The 20,215-nt window shown below is 30.3% G+C and overlaps 1 protein-coding gene and 1 long non-coding RNA gene across 3 annotated transcripts in view; one reads left to right on the forward strand and one right to left on the reverse strand.

Moving 5' to 3' along the window:
* Positions 1–20,215, forward strand: part of LOC127107217 (pentatricopeptide repeat-containing protein At1g56690, mitochondrial) — an 83,332-nt gene that overhangs the window by 30,502 nt on the left and 32,615 nt on the right. The gene's annotated exons all lie outside the window — the stretch shown is intronic.
* On the reverse strand, positions 13,209–13,973 carry LOC127107223 (uncharacterized). The gene is made up of 2 exons (XR_007795645.1): positions 13,623–13,973; positions 13,209–13,427 (listed from the first exon to the last, which is right to left on the reverse strand). It is a non-coding gene; the product is annotated as an uncharacterized LOC127107223 (long non-coding RNA).

Here is a 20,215-nt window from a genome sequence, read left to right on the forward strand (position 1 = left end):
AAAGAGTCACTTGAGGAAATCAAATAAAAATAGATACAAGATGTGTAATCTAGAGTGCTTCTAAGAAAGCAAATATTACAAACTTAAGAACAAATTTTTCACTTGATAAGCAAAAGCTTAGTGAAAATATTTGAAGAACAAGGATGTTTTTCTTGAGCGTGATATAATTTCAGTATAGTTTTGGCTAGTGATTTCTTGCTTACTGAATGTTGATTTCTTCTCTATTTATATAGGAGTTGAAGTAGTGTTGAAATAGAGTTGAAGTAGAGTTGAATCTGGTGGATATAAAGATGTAGTTACGCCATTCCATAAATAGCTTCTGCAGGAGACTTTTTCTCTTAGAAGTGACTACTTACCACAAGTAGTATCTTCTCTCTTGGAAGTGGAGATTAACGTCTCTTTCTAATTGAGGAAATCCATTTGCAGAACTTTAACTTGGCTTAAACGTTACTTCATCATGATTAACAATTCTGATTAGAGTCTTCGTGTATCTGGGAATCTGGCTTCTGATGTTATCTCTTGAAAGTTCAGATGGTGCTGATAACTTCAGAGTTTACAGAAGGCATTTGTTCAGAGTTAGAGCTTCTAGACTTTACTTCATGTTCAGATGCTTCTGATACTTTGCAGTTTTGTCCAGAGTCAGAGCTTCTTGAAACGAGATTCCACTTTAGATGCTTCTGATACTTGATAATTTGTATCTGATCTTGTTGTGCATCTGATGACATCATCAGATTTATTTCTTCTTTCTTTAGAACCCTGCACACTTAGAAACTTTTCGTTAGGGTGCCATTTTTGGTTTCATCCTTTGTTATCATCAAAATCATGGAATCTGTTGTAGAACAATTTTTGTTCTTACACATACTGCATTTGTTGGATAAAATATTACACCATCTTGTTTGATATTCCACCAAATACAGTGGCATCAACATAAATCTGGGCTATCATGAGTTTTCCTCTATCATTCTTCACAAATAAAGTTTTATCTATTCCACCTATATTGTATCCATTGATGATCATGAACTCAGTTAATCTTTCATACCAAGCTCTTGGAACTTGCTTTAACCCTTAGAGAGCTTTCTTCAACTTGCACACATGATTTGGAAAGTTAGGATCAATGAACCCCTTTGGTTTCTCTACATAAACTTCCTTATTAAGATACCCATTCATGAATGAACTTTTAACATCCATATGATATAATATAAATTTAAACATAAAGAAGACTCCTAGTAACAATCTGACTTAATCAAGGAGAGCAATTGGAGCAAATGTCTCATCAAAGTCTACTCCTTCTATTTGAGTGTACCCTTGAGCAACTAAACGAGTCTTGTTCCTTGTTACATTACCATTTTCATCATATTTATTCTTATAAATCCATTTGGTACCAATGACATTCATATCTTCGGGTCTTGGAACTAATTTCCATACTTTGTTTCTTTTGAGTTGACATAGTTCCTCTTGTATAACATTTATCCATAACTCATCAGTGAAGGCTTCCTTGATGTTATTGGGTTCAATCATGAAAATGAAACAAGAGTTAGAAATCATATATATGGATCTGGTGGTGACTCATTCATTCAAATTTCCTATGATATTTTCAATAGGGCGATCCTTCTGAATTTTGATTGATGGCCTCTTGTTGGTTTGAGGATTTTCAGAATTTATGCTTCCATATTAAATGTCAGACTCCTTGGTGAGACATCTGTTGAGGCATCTGTATGTTAAGGGGATACATCATCTTCATCTTTAACCTCTTTCATATCTTCATGGGAATCGTCAATGATGACATTTATTGATTCCACCGTTGTTTTGGTATGAGTGTTATATACCTTGTAGGCTCTGCTGTTGTTGGAGTAGCCTAGTAATATTCCTTCCTCACTCTTGGGAACCATCTTTCTTCTTTGAACATAATCTACTAAGATGTATCACTTTCTACCAAAGATATGAAAGTTTTTTACATTTTTTTTCTCCCCTTTCAAAACTCATACCGAGTTACTTTGGTTCCAGATCTTATGGTCACACAATTGTGAATGTGACATGTTGTGTTCATGGCTTCAGCCTAAAAATAGTAAGGTTGATTCTTGGCACGTAACATGACTCTAGCTGGCTCTTTCAATGTTTTATTTTTGCATTCCACCACTTTATTCTATTGAGGTATGATAGGTGCTGAAAATCCATGATCAATCTCTTTAGAGGAGTAAAACTCAGAGAACTTAGAGTTCTCGAATTATTTCCCGTGGTCACTCCTTATTCTAACTATCTCACTCCCTTTTTCTTTTTGAAGATGTTGCTATAGCTCTTTGAAAACATCAAAAGTATCAAAATTTTCTTTAATAAAGTTGATCCAAGCGTATCTTGAGAAGTTATCCACACACACGAAGACATATTGTTTTGCACCCAAGATTTCCACTTGCATAGGTCCCATGAGGTCTATATGTAGTAACTCCAGAACTTTAAAGGTGGTAAGATGTTGGAGCTTATGGTAAGACATCTTGGTTTGCTTACCTATTTGGAAGTCTCCACGAGTTTTTCCTTCTTCAGTCTTGAGTTTATGTAATCCCTTTATATCTTCTTCATATATGATCTTATTCATGCTTTTGAGGTTGATATGATCAGGTTTTTGGTGCCACATCTTCGCCTCATCTACCTTGGATATCAAGCATATTGAAGTATGATTCTTGTTTTGAGATATTCACATATAGAAGTTGTCTTTGGACCTTGAACCTTTCATTAACACTTCTTGATTTTTGATGGTAATAGTGCATTCTGATTTGTTAAAGTTCACATTTAGACCTTGATAACATAGTTGACTTATGCTTATCAAGTTAGCAGTTAGTCCTTCTACCAGCAACACATTATCAAGGGAAAGGAAACCTGGACATACCAGTTTATTTATAACCTTGAGTTTTCCTCTAGCTTCATCCCCAAAAGTAACATAACTATTGGTGTAGAGTTTTAACCCTTCCATATAGTTCTTTTCTCCAGTTATGTGCTTGGAGTATCCACTATCAAAGTACCAATATTCTCTTGAGAAAACTCTAAGATATGTATGGGTTATGAGACTTATGGTTGCTTCTTTGGGTGTCCACACTTTCCTTGCTTGAATGTTCTTGCCTCTTTTTCTATTGAGCCTTTCTTAACTATATGGCTGAGGATATCCATATAGTCTATAGCAATAGGGCCTTATAAAACCATATCTTCCACATTTATGACATTTCCAAAAAAGAGTTATTGTTTTCTCTGTATTATGGGTACATATGTCGATCAGGTTGTTAAGACATATGGTCCACCATCATAAACTCAATTTTCTTCTAAGGGGGAACAAACTTCTTAATGGGAACTTTTGTTTCTTTGCTCATGGAGTTGTAGTCAAACCTTATTCCCTTAATATTCCTCAACATCTTCCCAACTTCTAGGATTTCATCCACCATCTTGTAACCTTTGTTCAACATACGAACAAATTTTGTCATATTTTCTAGTTTAGAATTTAACAGAGTGACTTCCTTTTCCAGACCAGTGATGGTTGAAACAAATTTCTCTTTTTTCTAAAGGAGATCACTTATGGTTTTCTTCTATTTATCTTATACCATGCATGTTTCCTCCCACTTGACGTACAAAAGTTTCTATATTTTAGCTAAATATTTATCAGAGATGTCTTCATCACTAGAATCACTCCTAGATTCATATTTTCTAGTGAAAGCCATCGCCCTATTAGTTGTTTGTTTTACACTCTCATCTTCATAATTAGAACAGGTGGATGACATTCCCTTTTTCTACTACTTTAAACCATAGGATGTTCAGTTTTAATGTGACCAAAACCTTCACATTCATGACATTGTATTCTTTTGCGTTTGTTGGGTTTGTCTTACACTAGGGACAAATGTTCTTGAAGTTTTCTAACACTTTCTCTTCGACATATGTCATAGGTCTTCTATCCAGTATCTTCAAAGCTTTGTTAAACTTTCTATCAAGGAGAGTTATATCATCTGAGAGACCTTCTTCAGTATCCTTCACACATTGATCTTCATTTTCTTCAGAGTTGGATACAAAGGTTGTACTTTTATTCTTCTTTTCAGACATGTCACTTATAGGCATCTCAAAGGTTTGTAGAGAACTAATGAATTCATCAACTTTGATGCTACTTAACTCTTAGGCTTCTTAAATAGGTGTAAACTCCATATCAAACTTCCTAGGTAGTAATCTGAAGATTTTTCTGACTAGCTTTCCTTCAGACTCTTCTCTCCTAAGGCATAAGAAGTATTGGCTATGTCACGAAGGAGAATTTTGAAGTAAGAGATGGATTCATCTTCCTTCATTCTAAGATTCTCAAATTTAGATGTGAGAAGCTACAATATTGACATATGATTTTTGGATGTGACTTCATGTGCATCTTTGAGGATCTCCCAAACCTTTTTGGCTTCAGTACATGTGTTTATTAATCTAAACATGTTCTTATTCACACCATTGAAAATAACACTCAAGGCTTCAGAGTTTCCAAGAGCTTATTCATCTTCAGCATTATACCACTCAACATCTGAATTTAAGATTTATGTTCCATCTTAAGAGGTAGACATAGGGTGTTTCCAACCTTTTATTATAGCCTTCCATATTTTATTGTCCATGGATTTAAGGAAATAAATCATTTTAGCTTTCCAATAATCATAGTTTGTGTCATCCAAAACAGGAGGTCTATTGACTAATCCTCATTCCTTAGTATTGTCCATTTGAAGAAAATATACTTTCCCGGGAACTCACCCAAATAAAATAGGGAACCAAACTTTGATACCAATTAAAATTATATTCTTCGTAGGACAAATGTTGGACACAATGCCCGAGACAATATGCAGAACGTGCTTATAGTGATTAACAGATTACACAAATTAAATCATAAAGCAATCAAGAACATACATGATTGTTAACCTAGTTCGATGCAACATCACCTACATCGGGCTTCAAACCCAAGAAAGGAAATCCACACTCAATAGTATTAGTACAAATAGTCTTAGATGAACAACCATTGTTCAATGTCTTTCTTCTTGATATTACCTATGACTTTCTATTTATGACTCCCTTAAATATGAGAATCCCTCTCACTTTTTCTCAATCACTAACCCTAATGATCAATAAATACAACAAGTTTAAAGAATATTTAATTACAACTCAACTTACAAATCAACTTATATACCTTTGATATGGAACTTAGGCACTATATAGGTGCACAATTAACAACAAGAACACATACTCAAGGAACAAAACCTAACACTCTAGATCTTCAACTCTTGCATGTCTTTTCTTTGTTAGGAATGAGTCTTTATATAGCAAGTTATCTACTAGGTTCGGACATCTGTTTTGAAAACAAACATATTTGATTTTGGTGCAGATTTGATTTGCTATTCATTAATGTCCACCAAGAGATTTGATCTCATTTAAATTGAGTTGATCTTGGACAATCTTTTTAGCCAATATTTCTTAAAAATATATTGTTAAAAGATACAATTCATAAATTACAATTCTTCTAGAAATAAACATAATCGTGTCAGATTTGCTCACGAAATTTAGTTAACAGACTGAGGTCATATGTTGCACACACGCATGGACATCTTGTCCCATATGATGCCGCTTCATAATTTTACATCTTGTTGTCCACGTTGTTTTACCTAAACAATCAATCAAAAGTACAATCCTAACTTATACCTTAACGCATAATTTGAGGGTATCAACATAGTTAAGATGTTTATTTTCCTTTTGATAGCATGATGTTCTTAATTCAGCTAAAAATAATATAATAAATCTCCAACTTTTGAAAAAGAAAATTGTAAAATTTAAAATAAACTTAAAATAAATTGCTTATTATTTTATAATGCTAGTTAAATTAAACTCTAACAAACCAAACCAATACAATTGATTTGATTCTATTCATGAAAAAAAAACTACTTAAGTTTAAACTCAATTAAATTGGACTATATTTAATAATTCAAATATTATTTTCAGAACTAAATCAAACACACCATAATCTCAGTTTCGTGAAAACTCTAATTAAAAGTTAATAATTATATAAAAGCAGTATATATATTCACCCTTGTGTCTCCATCCCTTTATGTTATAGATTAGTCATTTTAACATTCTAGTTAGAGTCAAATTTGCTCAATTTGTGTCTCAAGTGTATTCTAATAGGTGACATTTAGAACGGGCAAGTTGAAATTCCATATCTATACTTAAATTTTCATTTCAGAAATTTTTGATCAATTTCTCTGTTACAAGATGATTTTATTTTTCTTTTATGCAGAAACTTGGAGTTCATCTTTCATGGAATTCATTTCGGAATCAATATTTCAAAAAATTCATTCCATTAATCTTCATTCAATTTCCTGGAATTTGAACCTTAGAAGTATGGATTTCGGAACCTTAACGGTATGAATTTGTTACCGATAAACAATTTCATCATGTATCTCTATTTTCTTTAAGCAACTTTATGATTCTTTAAACAACTTCATAATTTTTTTTTCATTTAAGTTTATAATTTTATCAAATATATCTTTTATATGCTATAGTAACAATGTCATTGGTTGTGTGTTTAATGTTTGACAATTCACTTGACCACCGTGATTTTGATATTTTACTATCATTTTAAAGTTTTTGTTATGTGTTGTTTGGTTATTTGGTGGCAAGAATAAATTCTTAAAATTTTATTGAATAGATATTGATAATATCAATTGTGTTTGTGTTTGTTTGATTAATATACATTTCTTTCATTAGAATAGTTTCTCTAATAACGTGTTGGTTTCAAAGAATAGAAATTTTCTTCAACTAAAGTTGGAGGAAATAGTGTAACTGTCATTACTGTATAAGTTATTGATCTTAGATCCATATAAAAGTTAATGTTCTTGGTTCAGCAGCAATTCCAATCATTATAGCAGTTGAATTGAAATATTTTTATTTTCCGAAAATTATTATTTTCCAAAAATCATTATATAAATATTTAAGTTAGTAAAATATAAATCATTATTGTAAATCGTGTAAAAATACTTTAGTAATTGGAGTACCAACTTTGGATATATAGTTGGATCTTATATAAGAAAAAAAGTCCTTTGAAAACCGTGTCAAATATTTTTATATCTAATACTAGTATTATCCTAGTGTTGTTTCTTGTGATTTGACTTATCAATACTGATTTAATTTGGTTTGATAATAGCATGTATTTCTTTATCAGTAATGGGATTGATTTTGTATGATTTCACCATATCCAAATTGTATAAAATAATAGTATATTATATTGAATGGGGTCCATTGACGTGGTTATTGTGAAATTATATAGTACTAACAATTTAGGAATTTAAATTTATCAAATTGAATGTGGATGTTGTAGTTATAAATTTGTATTCATTTAAAATTCAATATATTTGTAATCATCGAAATAAAATATAAAATGACATAAAATGAAAATTTGAAAATTCAATACCAACAATATGACATACAAAATTAAAAGATATATTAGAAAGAACTTTATCAATGACAAATGAGAAATATATGTGATGATGATATAACTATGAATCGTGAAACAAATGTCACATTAAATATTGATCGATACTTGAAATTACATTCAGAATTTTGATTCGAAAAATATTATTTCCGAAATAAGTTATCCTGACTCTAATGTCTTTAGTTAAATGGAAGAAATCCCTCAGAGTTTCCCATCCGTCAAACAACACCGGAGCTACGACACCTCCATTAAAATGCATGAGTAGTTATGGTTGTTACGGTCATAAACATTTTATCGCGCTTGTAGATTGTGTATGAATATTTACACGAATGTACAATCAATTTCACTGACCATCTAGAATAAATTAAATATAAAAAATGTATTAGTATAAGATACCACAAAATATTAATAGTGATAATAAAAAAAATATATATCATAAAATAGTTGTGAAATATTTTTTTAAAAAAATATTACCTCGCATGTAGTGTGTATGGTTGTAAAAGAATCAAGACTCCTCAATTTTTCACATCTAATATAAAACATGTTGTTTCCTTTACACTCAAAATAAACTTTATCATGTATGTCAAATCCCAAAACGTTTACAACATTTTCCAACAATTTTTTGATATAGACGGTGTTGTGATGTTTAGGTCGCATAATAATAATAAATGATTTTCGTAGTCATCATAGACATGTCAATCATTTTTCAATTAGGCAAATTAGTGGTACAAGAAATTCAGAAGGACTTCGACGTTTGTCTTACAATAATATTAATAAAAACATATATAAAAAAAGTTAGAATCGGGTTATAGTAAAAAAAAACTATCTAAAATATTTTATATTAAGTAGTAAGTAATTACCTCTGTAAATCTGTGAATGTGACTCCATGTGGTTAGTGTTGGTTGTCTGAGAGTATTACGTATTACTACTGACATGGTTGATTGTTGAAGATGGAGAGTAGTTGTGAATGAAATTGTTGAAATCCTACTTATAGTGGTCTCTTAAATTGGAAATCAATACATTTTATAAAGGAATTTTTTTCCATTAATACAATCTACAATTTGTGGTCTTCATTGAACCACATAGTCCCAAATCCGTGCAAGATTGACCTTATAATCTAAATCTCATGGCGTGCATTTATTAAACAATATACGAACGAAATATTCTGGTAGATCAATGGTCAGGATCATATTGCAGAACATCTTTTCGCATGCCCTTTCCAATCAAATGTCATTGATAGGTCAAATCAGTATTTTTGATTTTGTAAAGTCACTGTTTGATCAAATCACTAATAATGTGCTACAAATCTTACCCTTATCACTTGTCATGTTTTTAAAATAGTAGTATTTTTTTCATATGGAATAATAAATGTATTGCAAATCTTTATCGGTCAAATAGTATCGGTTCAACACGTTTTTCTAAGAGTGTGTGTAGGAGTACACGTTTTTCTAAGAATGGTTGTACAAAACAATCAAAATTATTGTGTCAAAAACAATGGGAGTAGGTTAACTTCCGGTTATAGATGCAAGACATAGAAAATTCCAAGTGACGTTTTGCATGGGGTAGATGTAAAAATAATCTTTTATTATTATTTGAAGTTTTATTTTTTAAACTTTAAGTTACTTATTCTAATATTAGTGGTTTTGGAATTGATTTTGTATAATACTTGTATAATAAAAATTGAGACTATATTCTAGGATTCTCTTTAAAATTTGAGAGTAGCATTCATTTAAACTTTTTTATCAGTAATGGAATTGATTTTGTATAATATTGTACAATAAAAATTTGGAGTTGTCCTCTACTTTAAATTGTAGGATCCTATTAAAATCAACTTACACATTATTATTTGTCACAATTCATTTTAATAGGGTCCCGCAAATTAAAGTGGAGTTCAAGTATAATAATGTTTGTTTTGCTCAATTGATGTGGCTAATGTATTTCACTTCAACAACTCAAATATAGGTTGCATAGTTGGGGATGCTTTGTTGTTTTATTTAGCAAAAATAGAAGATTTTACTTATTGAGATGATATTTTTCTTTCTTCTTACTTGTACTACCTCTAGTCCTTCACATAAGAAAAGAAATTATTTTTTAGATTTATTGAAAAATTAATGTATCTGGACTACATATAGTTTAGTATATTAATTCCTCAATGAATCTAAAACATACAACTTTTATAATATTAAGAACCAGAACTTCGTTACAGGTTGGTTTGTTGTATTAGGCGGAAAAGTATTGATACGGGTAATGATGCTTCAAAAAAAAATTGTTTAACTTTGGAATATGTAATTATTGACAAGTTAAGGTAAAGAATAGTGTGTATTTGCTTGCTTATTAAGTATTATTATGTAGTTTTAACTTATTCTTCCAGTGACATATTCTCCAAGACAAATTATGATGTCTATAAGTTGTGTGAGGCGAAGGAGGTGGTCAAATGAAGCCTTCGTGGTAGCAACCGATAGAAGAAAAAACACAAGTGTTTTTTTGTTTCCATCTGGATCTATATTTTTAAGTTTATTGGTTGATATTTCATACCGCCTTATTGATTTAACAATTCTTTTTTCTTAGTTTTCAATCTAGTGGTTTGAATGTTACTTTCTTTATTCAAAAAAAATGTTTATTTCTTTTTGTTAATTTTTTATTATTTTTTATATACTATTGACAATTGAGCATATTAATATTCAGAATAATTAATTTTCAATGTCAATTGATGATGTGAATGTATAGAAATCTCAAGGGTTTTGAGTAATAATTATAGACATTGATTATAGATATGACCTTTGAATGCAATAGTAAAATTTAAAGAATAATCATACGGTCTAAAACCTATGTAACCCTAAATCCTAATATTTTTATTTGACGTTGCAATATTTTGGAAAAACTGAACCATTTGGGTTAGGTAATCGTGCAAGACAGCAAAAACTCAACATTATCCTAACTACTATAAATTCGGTTTTACTAGTATTATCAATCTTTATTCGTCTCAATAATCTCCAAGATAATTTCACTGTTCCATATGAAGCATTTAACCACTTAAAAATCTAATGACATGGATGAAGTTGTAATTACTAACACGTGTGAATTTGAAATGTAAAATCTATCCAGGTTTATAATTGTTCATTCTCAAGAAATGACGCCAACCACTACCGATTTTGGTACTTTTCCTGGGACCATATTGAATTAGTATTTTTACACTTTACTGTTGTATCATTCTCTGGTGATAATATTAAACTTTGACACCTGTTAACATGGATGTAGTCCCCAAAATCCTTTGGAAGATCCTGAAACATAAATGACATTTGTTTAACATATGCATAAAAAATGGTTCATATAAGTTTATAATCTGGAATAAATTAATTGATTTTACCATAAACGAACTCTTTGTTGCATAGTCTGAAAGAACAATCTCAAAGAATTTTGTTAGTTCAACTTTGGTACTCCAACTATGATAATAAATAAATTGTGTGGGGATGCAAAAATCCCTTAAAAGGTAGATTTTGAATTTAGATTGACCATAATACTCAAATAATATCTCTTTAATTGTACGAAAGCCATAATGTGCTCTCAATTTTGGCCACCCGACAGTGAGAAGAGGTTTATGTTTGTCGTTATGGAATCCTAACTTGTGTATTTTTCCATTTTTGCCAAAACAACCTCATATGTCTTGAAGTTCACTTTCAAACTCCTAAGCAAAGTCGGGAAAAACCTCTCCACATGCCTAAAAAAATTGAGAACTACATCAAACTCACAAAACACAAAAACAAGAAGACGAAGAAAATCAATACCGTGTTAGAAACTGATGTTAATAAAATAATTACTTGAATCTCTAGATGAATAGTGTAAAAAGTCCCCTTTAGCGTTTGGTCGGGAAAAATTTATGATAACTCCATAGACTATGAATATAAAGTTGATAACACAGGGTTAACTAGAAAATTATTGTCGACTGCTGCTGATATGAACAATAATATATAACAAATACCATTGTTCGAACTTACTCACCAATTTTTTTTTAGAAAAATGGGATGCAGTAAATGAGAATGTTGAAAATTTTGACTTTAAAAATCAATGTTAATGTTCACTCATTGAGTTGATATGATAAAGAGAACTTTAATTTACATTAATTTTCAAAGTACATTTTTCAAAAAATTGTCTCGGCATTTTCAATTTCATCTTTTCATACTAAGTACGATAATAACTATAATTGTTGGTTTTTGAAGTAATATAAGGCGAAGGAATATTGTGAGATAGGTTGATTGTATAAATATGATATTCTCAAAATATTAATATTTCACTAATGTTGTCATGTATTAATTAAAAAAATTATTATCTCAAACAGTACTAATAAAAATTGGAATGTAACATTTGGTTCAACACAAAAACTACTAATACAGAGCAATGAACAATTAAATATATTTTCAATTTAACGCCATTTTAAAAAAAATTAAAATTTATATTATACTTAAAAAATATTTTTAAAAAATATTATATTTAATGAATTTGATTCCAATAAATTTGAATCATAGGAGATCTCTTAGAATTTTGAATCATAGGAGATCTTTTCCATTAACTATGATCCCTTGAATTTGATTCATAGTAGATCTCTTAGAATTTGATTCATAGTAGATCTTTTCCATTGACTATGATTCCTAGAATTGGATTCATAGTAGATTCTTTCCATTGGTTTTGATTCCTTCGAATATGATTCATATGAGATCTCTTAGAGTTTGATTCATAGTAGATCCTTTCCATTGACTTTGAATTTGATTCATAGAAGATCTCTTAGAATTTGATTCATAGTAGATCCTTTCCATTGACTATGATTCCTAGAATTGGATTCATAATAGATTATTTCCATTGACTTTGATTCCTTTGAATTGGATTCATAGGAGATCTCTTAGAATTTGATTCATAGTACATTCTTTCCATTAAATTTGATTCCTTTGAATTGGGTTCATAAGGGATCATTTTCATAGACTTTGATTCCCTTGAATTTGATTTATAGTAGATCATTTCCATTGACTTTGATTCATTTAAATTGGATTCATATGAGATCATTTCGATTGACTTTGATTCTTTTTAATTTGATTCATATGAGGTATCTTAGAATTTGATTCATAGTAGATCCTTTGCATTGACTTTGGTTCTTTTGAATTGAATTCATAAGAGATCATTTCCATTGACTTTGATTCCTTTGAATTTGATTCATAGTAAATTCTTTCCACTGACTTTGATTCCTAAAATTTGATTCATAGGAGATCCCTTAGAATTTGAATCATAGTAGATCTTTTCCATTGACTTTGATTCCTAGAATTTGATCATATGAGATCCTTAGAATTTGATTCATAGTAGATGCTTTTCATATGAGTTCTCTTAGAATTTGATTCATAGGTGATCATTTTTGTTGACTATGATTCCTTGAATTTGGTTCATAGAAGATCTATTAGAATTTAATTCATAGTAGATCCTTTCCATTAACTATAATTCCTATAATTGGATTCATAGTTGATTCTTTCAATTGGCTTTGATTCCTTTGAATTTGATTCCTTTGAATTAATTCATATGAGATCTCTTAGAATTTGATTTATAGTAGATCATTTTCATTGACTATGTGTCATACCCCAATTTTATCCGACCATTTTATTATTATATGAGTTTTAGTTGCATTCTATCTCGAATGAATGAGGTAGCCGACTTGATAGTAAAATAAGAATTCAAAGAGATACAAATATGATATCTCGGATTCAAATATCATTTTTGTGTTTTACTTTCATTTACATTATTAACATTACCCGTTTCAAATTAGAACGATAACATAATCATAACCTCACCGAGCTATTTCAAAATCAACTTATAACCTGTTTGAAAACCAATAGCTATAACCTGTTTCCAAAAAAAAAAAAAATTCAAATCCAATGTCCATCCATAGCTCTGCCAAAATCCAAACAACATCCTGTTTCAATCCAAAGCAAGGAATAACACAAAACCGTGTCATGCCAAAATCCCAAACAATAGCTCTGTAAAACAATACCAAATCGAAATAAATGCCGAACCGTGTTAAAGGTTCAAACCACACCGAATCGGAAAACACCCAAAACGATTCCAACTGAAGTCAATAGAATCCAATTTCAAATCCCTAAACAAATACCTCTGTAGAAAATTTCATTCATCTCGCCGTGCCAGATCACCGAGTGCAAAGCCAGCCTTTTTCAGTCTGTTGCGCCGCACCATCTGTCGCTGTCGGTAGCCACCACCGCATTCCGCCGAGAACCCCATTCCTTCCGCCGCGAAGAGAGAGATGGAGAGTGAAGAGGATTTTTGTGAAAGTTGAATTGCAGAGAAAAAGAAACGAGTGTTCTGTGTATTCCTTGTTATTTCCCATAAGAGGCTTTAATTTCCTTTTCTTCTTTTGTTAACAAAATTATGGGGCACGTGGCATTAAGTAATTACCTATTGCTAAAATTTGAAAAAAGAGGTAAAGTCAAACATCATGAATAGAGTGGTTTCATACTAAGGTCTGAGTTTCATACAAAATTATGGGGCACGTGGCATTAAGTAATTCTCTTTTTGAAGTTATTTGTTTGGGTTTTATTATAATAAGATAAAAAAGAACAAGGTGGGTTAATAGGTAAAGAGAGGGGCGCCGCCCCATCCTCTCTTTTACTCGTAGTTTATTGTTTTTTTTTTCTCTTATTTTTATTTATCTTTTTAGTTAGTTATAATTAGGGTTTTTTTGCTTAAGAGTAAATTAATTGGGCCTTTTTAAAAAAAAAAATCTTTTATAAATAATTTCCCTTTTTAAAACTTAATAAAAATAAATTGATAAATAAGAATAAGAAGGAACTAAATCCCCTTAACAAACAATCAACCCTTAAAACTATAAGAGGTTCTCATTGAGTACAATGGAGGTGAGGGGTGTCTAACACATTCCCCTCACTTAACTGACTCCTGAATCCATATTCAGTTGTGATGACCGTCTTATCCTTTCCTTTAGGGTTTTATCATTATTTTCCATATTCCTTATGAATGAATAAAATATGATGACGACTCTGTGATTTTCACGTCGTGACTCTATGGTTCCTTGAATTTGATTAATATGAGATCTCTTAAAATTTGATTCATAGTAGATCCTTTCCATTGACTATGATTCCTAGAATTAGATTTATAGTAGATTCTTTCCATTGACTTTGATTCCTTTCAATTGGATTTATAGGAGATCATTTCCATTGACTTTGATTCCTTTGAATTTGAATCATATGAGATTCACTTAGATATTGATTCATAGGAAATCTCTTAGAATTTGATTCATAGAAGATATGTTCCATTGACTTTCATTCCTATAATTTGATTAATATGATATCCCTTAGAATTTTATCCATAGTATATACTTTCCATTAACTTTAATTCCTAGAATTTTATTCATAGGAGATCATTTCCATTGACTTTGATTACTTTGAATTTGATCATAGGAGATCCTTTCCATTGACTTTGATTCCTTTGAATTTGATTCATAGTATATCCTTTCATTGACTTTGATCCCTTAAATTGGATTCATAGGAGATCCTTTTCATTGACTTTGATTCCTTTGAATTTGATTCATAGGAGATCTCTTAGAATTTGATTCATAGTAGATATGTTCCATTGACTTTGATTCCTAGAGTTTGATTCATATGAGATCCCTTAGAATTTGATTCATAGTAGATCATTTCCATTGAATTTGATTCCTAGAATTTTATTCATGTGAGATCCTTTCCATTGACTTTGATTCCTTTGAATTTGATTCATAGGAGATCCTTAGAATTTGATTCATAGGAGATCTCTAAGAATTTAATTCATATGATATTTTTTTCATTGACTATGATTCCTTGAATTTGATTCATAGAAGATCTCTTAGAAATTTATTCATATTATATCCTTTCCATTGACTATGATTCCTATAATTGGATTCATAGTAGATTCTTTCCACCGGCCTTGATTCCTTTGAATTTGATTTATATGAGATCTCTTAGAATTTGATTCATAGTATATCTTTTTCATTGACTCTGATTTCTTGAATTTGATTCATAAGAGATCTCTTAGAATTTGATTCATATTAGATCCTTCACATTGACTATGATTCCTAGAATTGAATTCATAGTAGATTATTTTCATTGACTTTGATTCCTTTGAGTTTGATTCATAGGATATCTCTTAGAATTTGGTTCATAGTAGATCTTTTCCATTGACTTTGATTCCTTTTAATTGGACTCATAGGAGATTGTTTCCATTGACTTTGATTCCTTTAAATTTGATTCATAAGAGATCTCTTAGAATTTGATTCATAGTAGATCCTTTCCATTGACTTTGATTCCTTTGAATTGGATTCATATGAGGTCATTTCCATCGACTTTGAGTCATTTGAATTTGATTCATGGAAGATCTCGTAGAATTTAATTCATAGTAGATCCTTTGCATTGACTTTGGTTCCTTTGAAATGGATTCATAAGAGATCATTTCCATTGGCTTTGATTCCTTTGAGTTTGGTTCATAGGAGATCTCTTAGAATTTGATTCATAGTAGATCCTTTCTATTGACTTTGATTCCTATAATTTTATTCATAGGATATCCCTTAGAACTGTATCCATGGTAGATCCTTTCCATCGACTTTGATTTTTAGTATTTGATTCATAGGAGATCCTTTCCATTGACTTTGATTCCTTTAAATTTGATTCATAAGAGATTCTTAGAATTTGATTCATAGTAGATCCTTTCTATATGAGATCTTTTAGAATTTGATTAATAGTAGATCAATTCTATTGACTTTGAATCCTAGTCTTTGACTCATAGGAGATATCATACAAATTGTAAGATTTCCCATGATTATTTAAATTAGAAATAAATATTCAAATATATACCAATACTATAATATTAATATTTAAAATACTATTAAAATATTGTAATATTAAATTGTAAGTAATTTATTAAGTCAAATTATAATATAAGAATACAGTATTTGAAAGATCTCAAATTATAATATATATATATATATATATATATATATATATATATATATATATATATATATATATATATATATATATATATATATATATATATATATATATATATATATATATATATATATATATATATATATATATATATATATATATATATATATATATATAATCACTCATGTTGAATCATCGAAAGAGGCATGGAATATTCTTGTCAAGTACTATGAAGGAGGCGAGAAAGTCAAGGTTATCAAGTTGCAAACTTTGCATTGACAATATGAATTATTATCGATGGGAGAAGACGAAAAGATTGCAGGCTGTGTGTTTGAAGGTGCAAAAACTAGTCAATCTCATCAAGGGTTATAGTGAAACCCTAACTGGTAAGATGATAATTGAGAAGGTAATGTGTATGTTGACCTCTCACTTTCATCACATTATCGTAGCTATTCAAGAATCCAACAATCTTGAAACCCTAAACCCAGAAGATTTAGTTGGTTCGTTGGAGACGCTTGAGATTAGGATCGTCGAAAGATCTTGAAACCCTACCGACAGCGACAGATGGTGCGGCTGGCAGCAGCGTCGGTCTCGTAGGTGGTGGGGAGCGGAGAGTGGCTACCGACAGCGATAGATTGTGCGGCTGGCAGCAGCGTCGGTCTCGTAGGTGGTGGGGAGCGGAGAGTGGCGGTGCAACAAACTGAAAAAGGCTGGCTTTGCACTCAGTGATCTGGCACGGCGAGATGAATGAAATTTTCTACAGAGGTATTTGTTTAGGGATTTGAAATTGGATTCTATTGACTTCAGTTGGAATTGTTTTGGGTGTTTTCCGATTCGGTGTGGTTTGAACCTTTAACACGATTCAACATTTATTTCGATTTGGTATTGTTTTACAGAGCTATTGTTTGGGATTTTGGCATGACACGGTTTTGTGTTATTCCTTGCTTTGGATTGAAATAGGATGTTGTTTGGATTTTGGCAGAGCTATGGATGGACATTGGATTTGAATTTTTTTTTTTTTTGAAATAGGTTATAGCTATTGGTTTTCAAACAGGTTATAAGTTGATTTTGAAATAGCTCGTGAGGTTATGATTATGTTATCGTTCTAATTTGAAACGGGTAATGTTAATAATGTAAATGAAAGTAAAACACAAAAATGATATTTGAATCCGAGATATCATATTTGTACCTCCTTGAATTCTTATTTTACTATCAAGTCGGCTACCTCATTCATTCGAGATAGAATGCAACTAAAACTCATATAATAATAAAATGGTCGGATAAAATTGGGGTATGACACATAGTCAATGAAAATGATCTACTATGAATCAAATTCTAAGAGATCTCATATAAATTAATTCAAAGGAATCAAATTCGAAGGAATCAAAGCCAATTGAAAGAATCAACTATGAATCCAATTATAGGAATTATAGTTAATGGAAAGGATCTACTATGAATCAAATTCTAATAGATCTTCTATGAACCAAATTCAAGGAATCATAGTCAACAAAAATGATCACCTATGAATCAAATTCTAAGAGATCTCATATGAAAAACATCTACTATGAATCAAAATCTAAGGATCTCATATGATCAAATTCTAGGAACCAAAGTCAATGGAAAAGATCTACTATGAATCAAATTCTAAGGGATCTCCTATGAATCAAATTCTAGGAATCAAAGTCAGTGGAAAGGATTTACTATGAATCAAATTCAAAGGAATCAAAGTCAATGGAAATGATCTCTTATGAATCCAATTCAAAAGAATCAAAGTCAATGCAAAGGATCTACTATGAATCAAATTCTAAGAGACCTCCTATGAATCAAATTAAAAAGAATCAAAGTCAATCGAAATGATCTCATATGAATCCAATTTAAAGGAATCAAAGTCAATGGAAATGATCTACTATAAATCAAATTCTAAGAGATCTCCTAAGAATCAAATTCAAGGGAATCAAAGTCAATGAAAATGATCCCTTATGAACCCAATTCAAAGGAATCAAATTTAATGGAAAGAATGTACTATGAATCAAATTCTAAGAGATCTCCTATGAATCCAATTGAAAGGAATCAAAGCCAATGGAAATAATCTATTATGAATCCAATTCTAGGAATCATAGTCAATGGAAAGGATCTACTATGAATCAAATTCTAAGAGATCTTCTATGAATCAAATTCAAAGTCAATGGAAAGAATCTACTATGAATCAAACTCTAAGAGATCTCATATGAATCATATTCGAAGGAATCAAAACCAATGGAAAGAATCTACTATGAATCCAATTCTAGGAATCATAGTCAATGAAAAAGATCTACTATGAATCAAATTCTAAGAGATCTACTATGAATCAAATTCAAGGAATCATTGTTAATGGAAAGGATCTCCTATGATTCAAAATTCTAAGAGATCTCCTATGATTCAAATCTATTGGAATCAAATTCATTAAATATAATATTTTTAAAAATATTTTTTAAGTATAATATAAATTTTTAAATTTTTTAAAATGGCGTTAAATTGAAAATATAGATTTAATTGTTCATTGCTCTGTATTAGTAGTTTTTGTGTTGAACCAAATCTTACATTCCAATTTTTATTAGTACTGTTTGAGATAATAATTTTTTTAATTAATACATGACAACATTAGTGAAATATTAATATTTTGAGAATACCATATTTATACAATCAACCTATCTCACAATATTCCTTCGCCTTATATTACTCCAGAAACCAACAATTATAGTTATTATCGCACTTAGTATGAAAAGATGAAATTGAAAATGCCGAAACAATTTTTTGAAAAATGTACTTTGAAAATTAATGTAAAAGTTCTCTTTATCATATCAACTCAATGAGTGAACATTAACATTGATTTTTAAAGTCAAAATTTTCAACATTCTCATTTACTGCATCCCATTTTTCTAAAAAAAAATTTGTGAGTAAGTTCGAAAAATTGTATTTGTTATAAATTATTGTTCATATCAGCAGCAGTCGACAATAATTTTCTAGTTAACCCTGTGTTATCAACTTTATATTCATAGTCTATGGAGTTATCATAAATTTTTCCCGACCAACGCTAAAAGGGACTTTTTACACTATTCATCTAGAGATTCAAGTAATTATTTTATTAACATCAGTTTCTAACACGGTATTGATTTTCTTCGTCTTCTTGTTTTTGTGTTTTGTGAGTTTGATGTAGTTCTCAATTTTCTTTGGTATGTGGAGAGGTTTTTCCCGACTTTGTTGAGGAGTTTGAAAGTGAACTTCAAGACATATGAGGTTGTTTTGGCAAAAATGGAAAAATACACAAGTTAGGATTCCATAACGACAAACATAAACCTCTTCTCACTGTCGGATGGCCAAAATTGAGAGCACATTATGGCTTTCGTACAACTAAAGAGATATTATTTGAGTATTATGGTCAATCTAAATTCAAAATCTACCTTTTAAGGGATTTTTGCATCCCCACACAATTTACTTATTATCATAGCTGGAGTACCAAAGTTGGACTAACAAAATTCTTTGAGATTGTTCTTTCAGACTATGCAACAAAGAGTTCGTTTCTAGTAAAATCAATTAATTTATTCCAAATTATAAACTTATATGAACCATTTTTTATGCATATGTTAAACAAATGTCATTTATGTTTCAGGATCTTCCAAAGGATTTTGGGGACTACATCCATGTTAATAGGTGTCAAAGTTTAATATTATCACCAGAGAATGATACAACAATAAAGTGTAAAAATACTAAT

Source organism: Lathyrus oleraceus, chromosome 7 (assembly GCF_024323335.1).
Source record: "Lathyrus oleraceus cultivar Zhongwan6 chromosome 7, CAAS_Psat_ZW6_1.0, whole genome shotgun sequence".
NCBI lineage: Eukaryota > Viridiplantae > Streptophyta > Magnoliopsida > Fabales > Fabaceae > Lathyrus > Lathyrus oleraceus.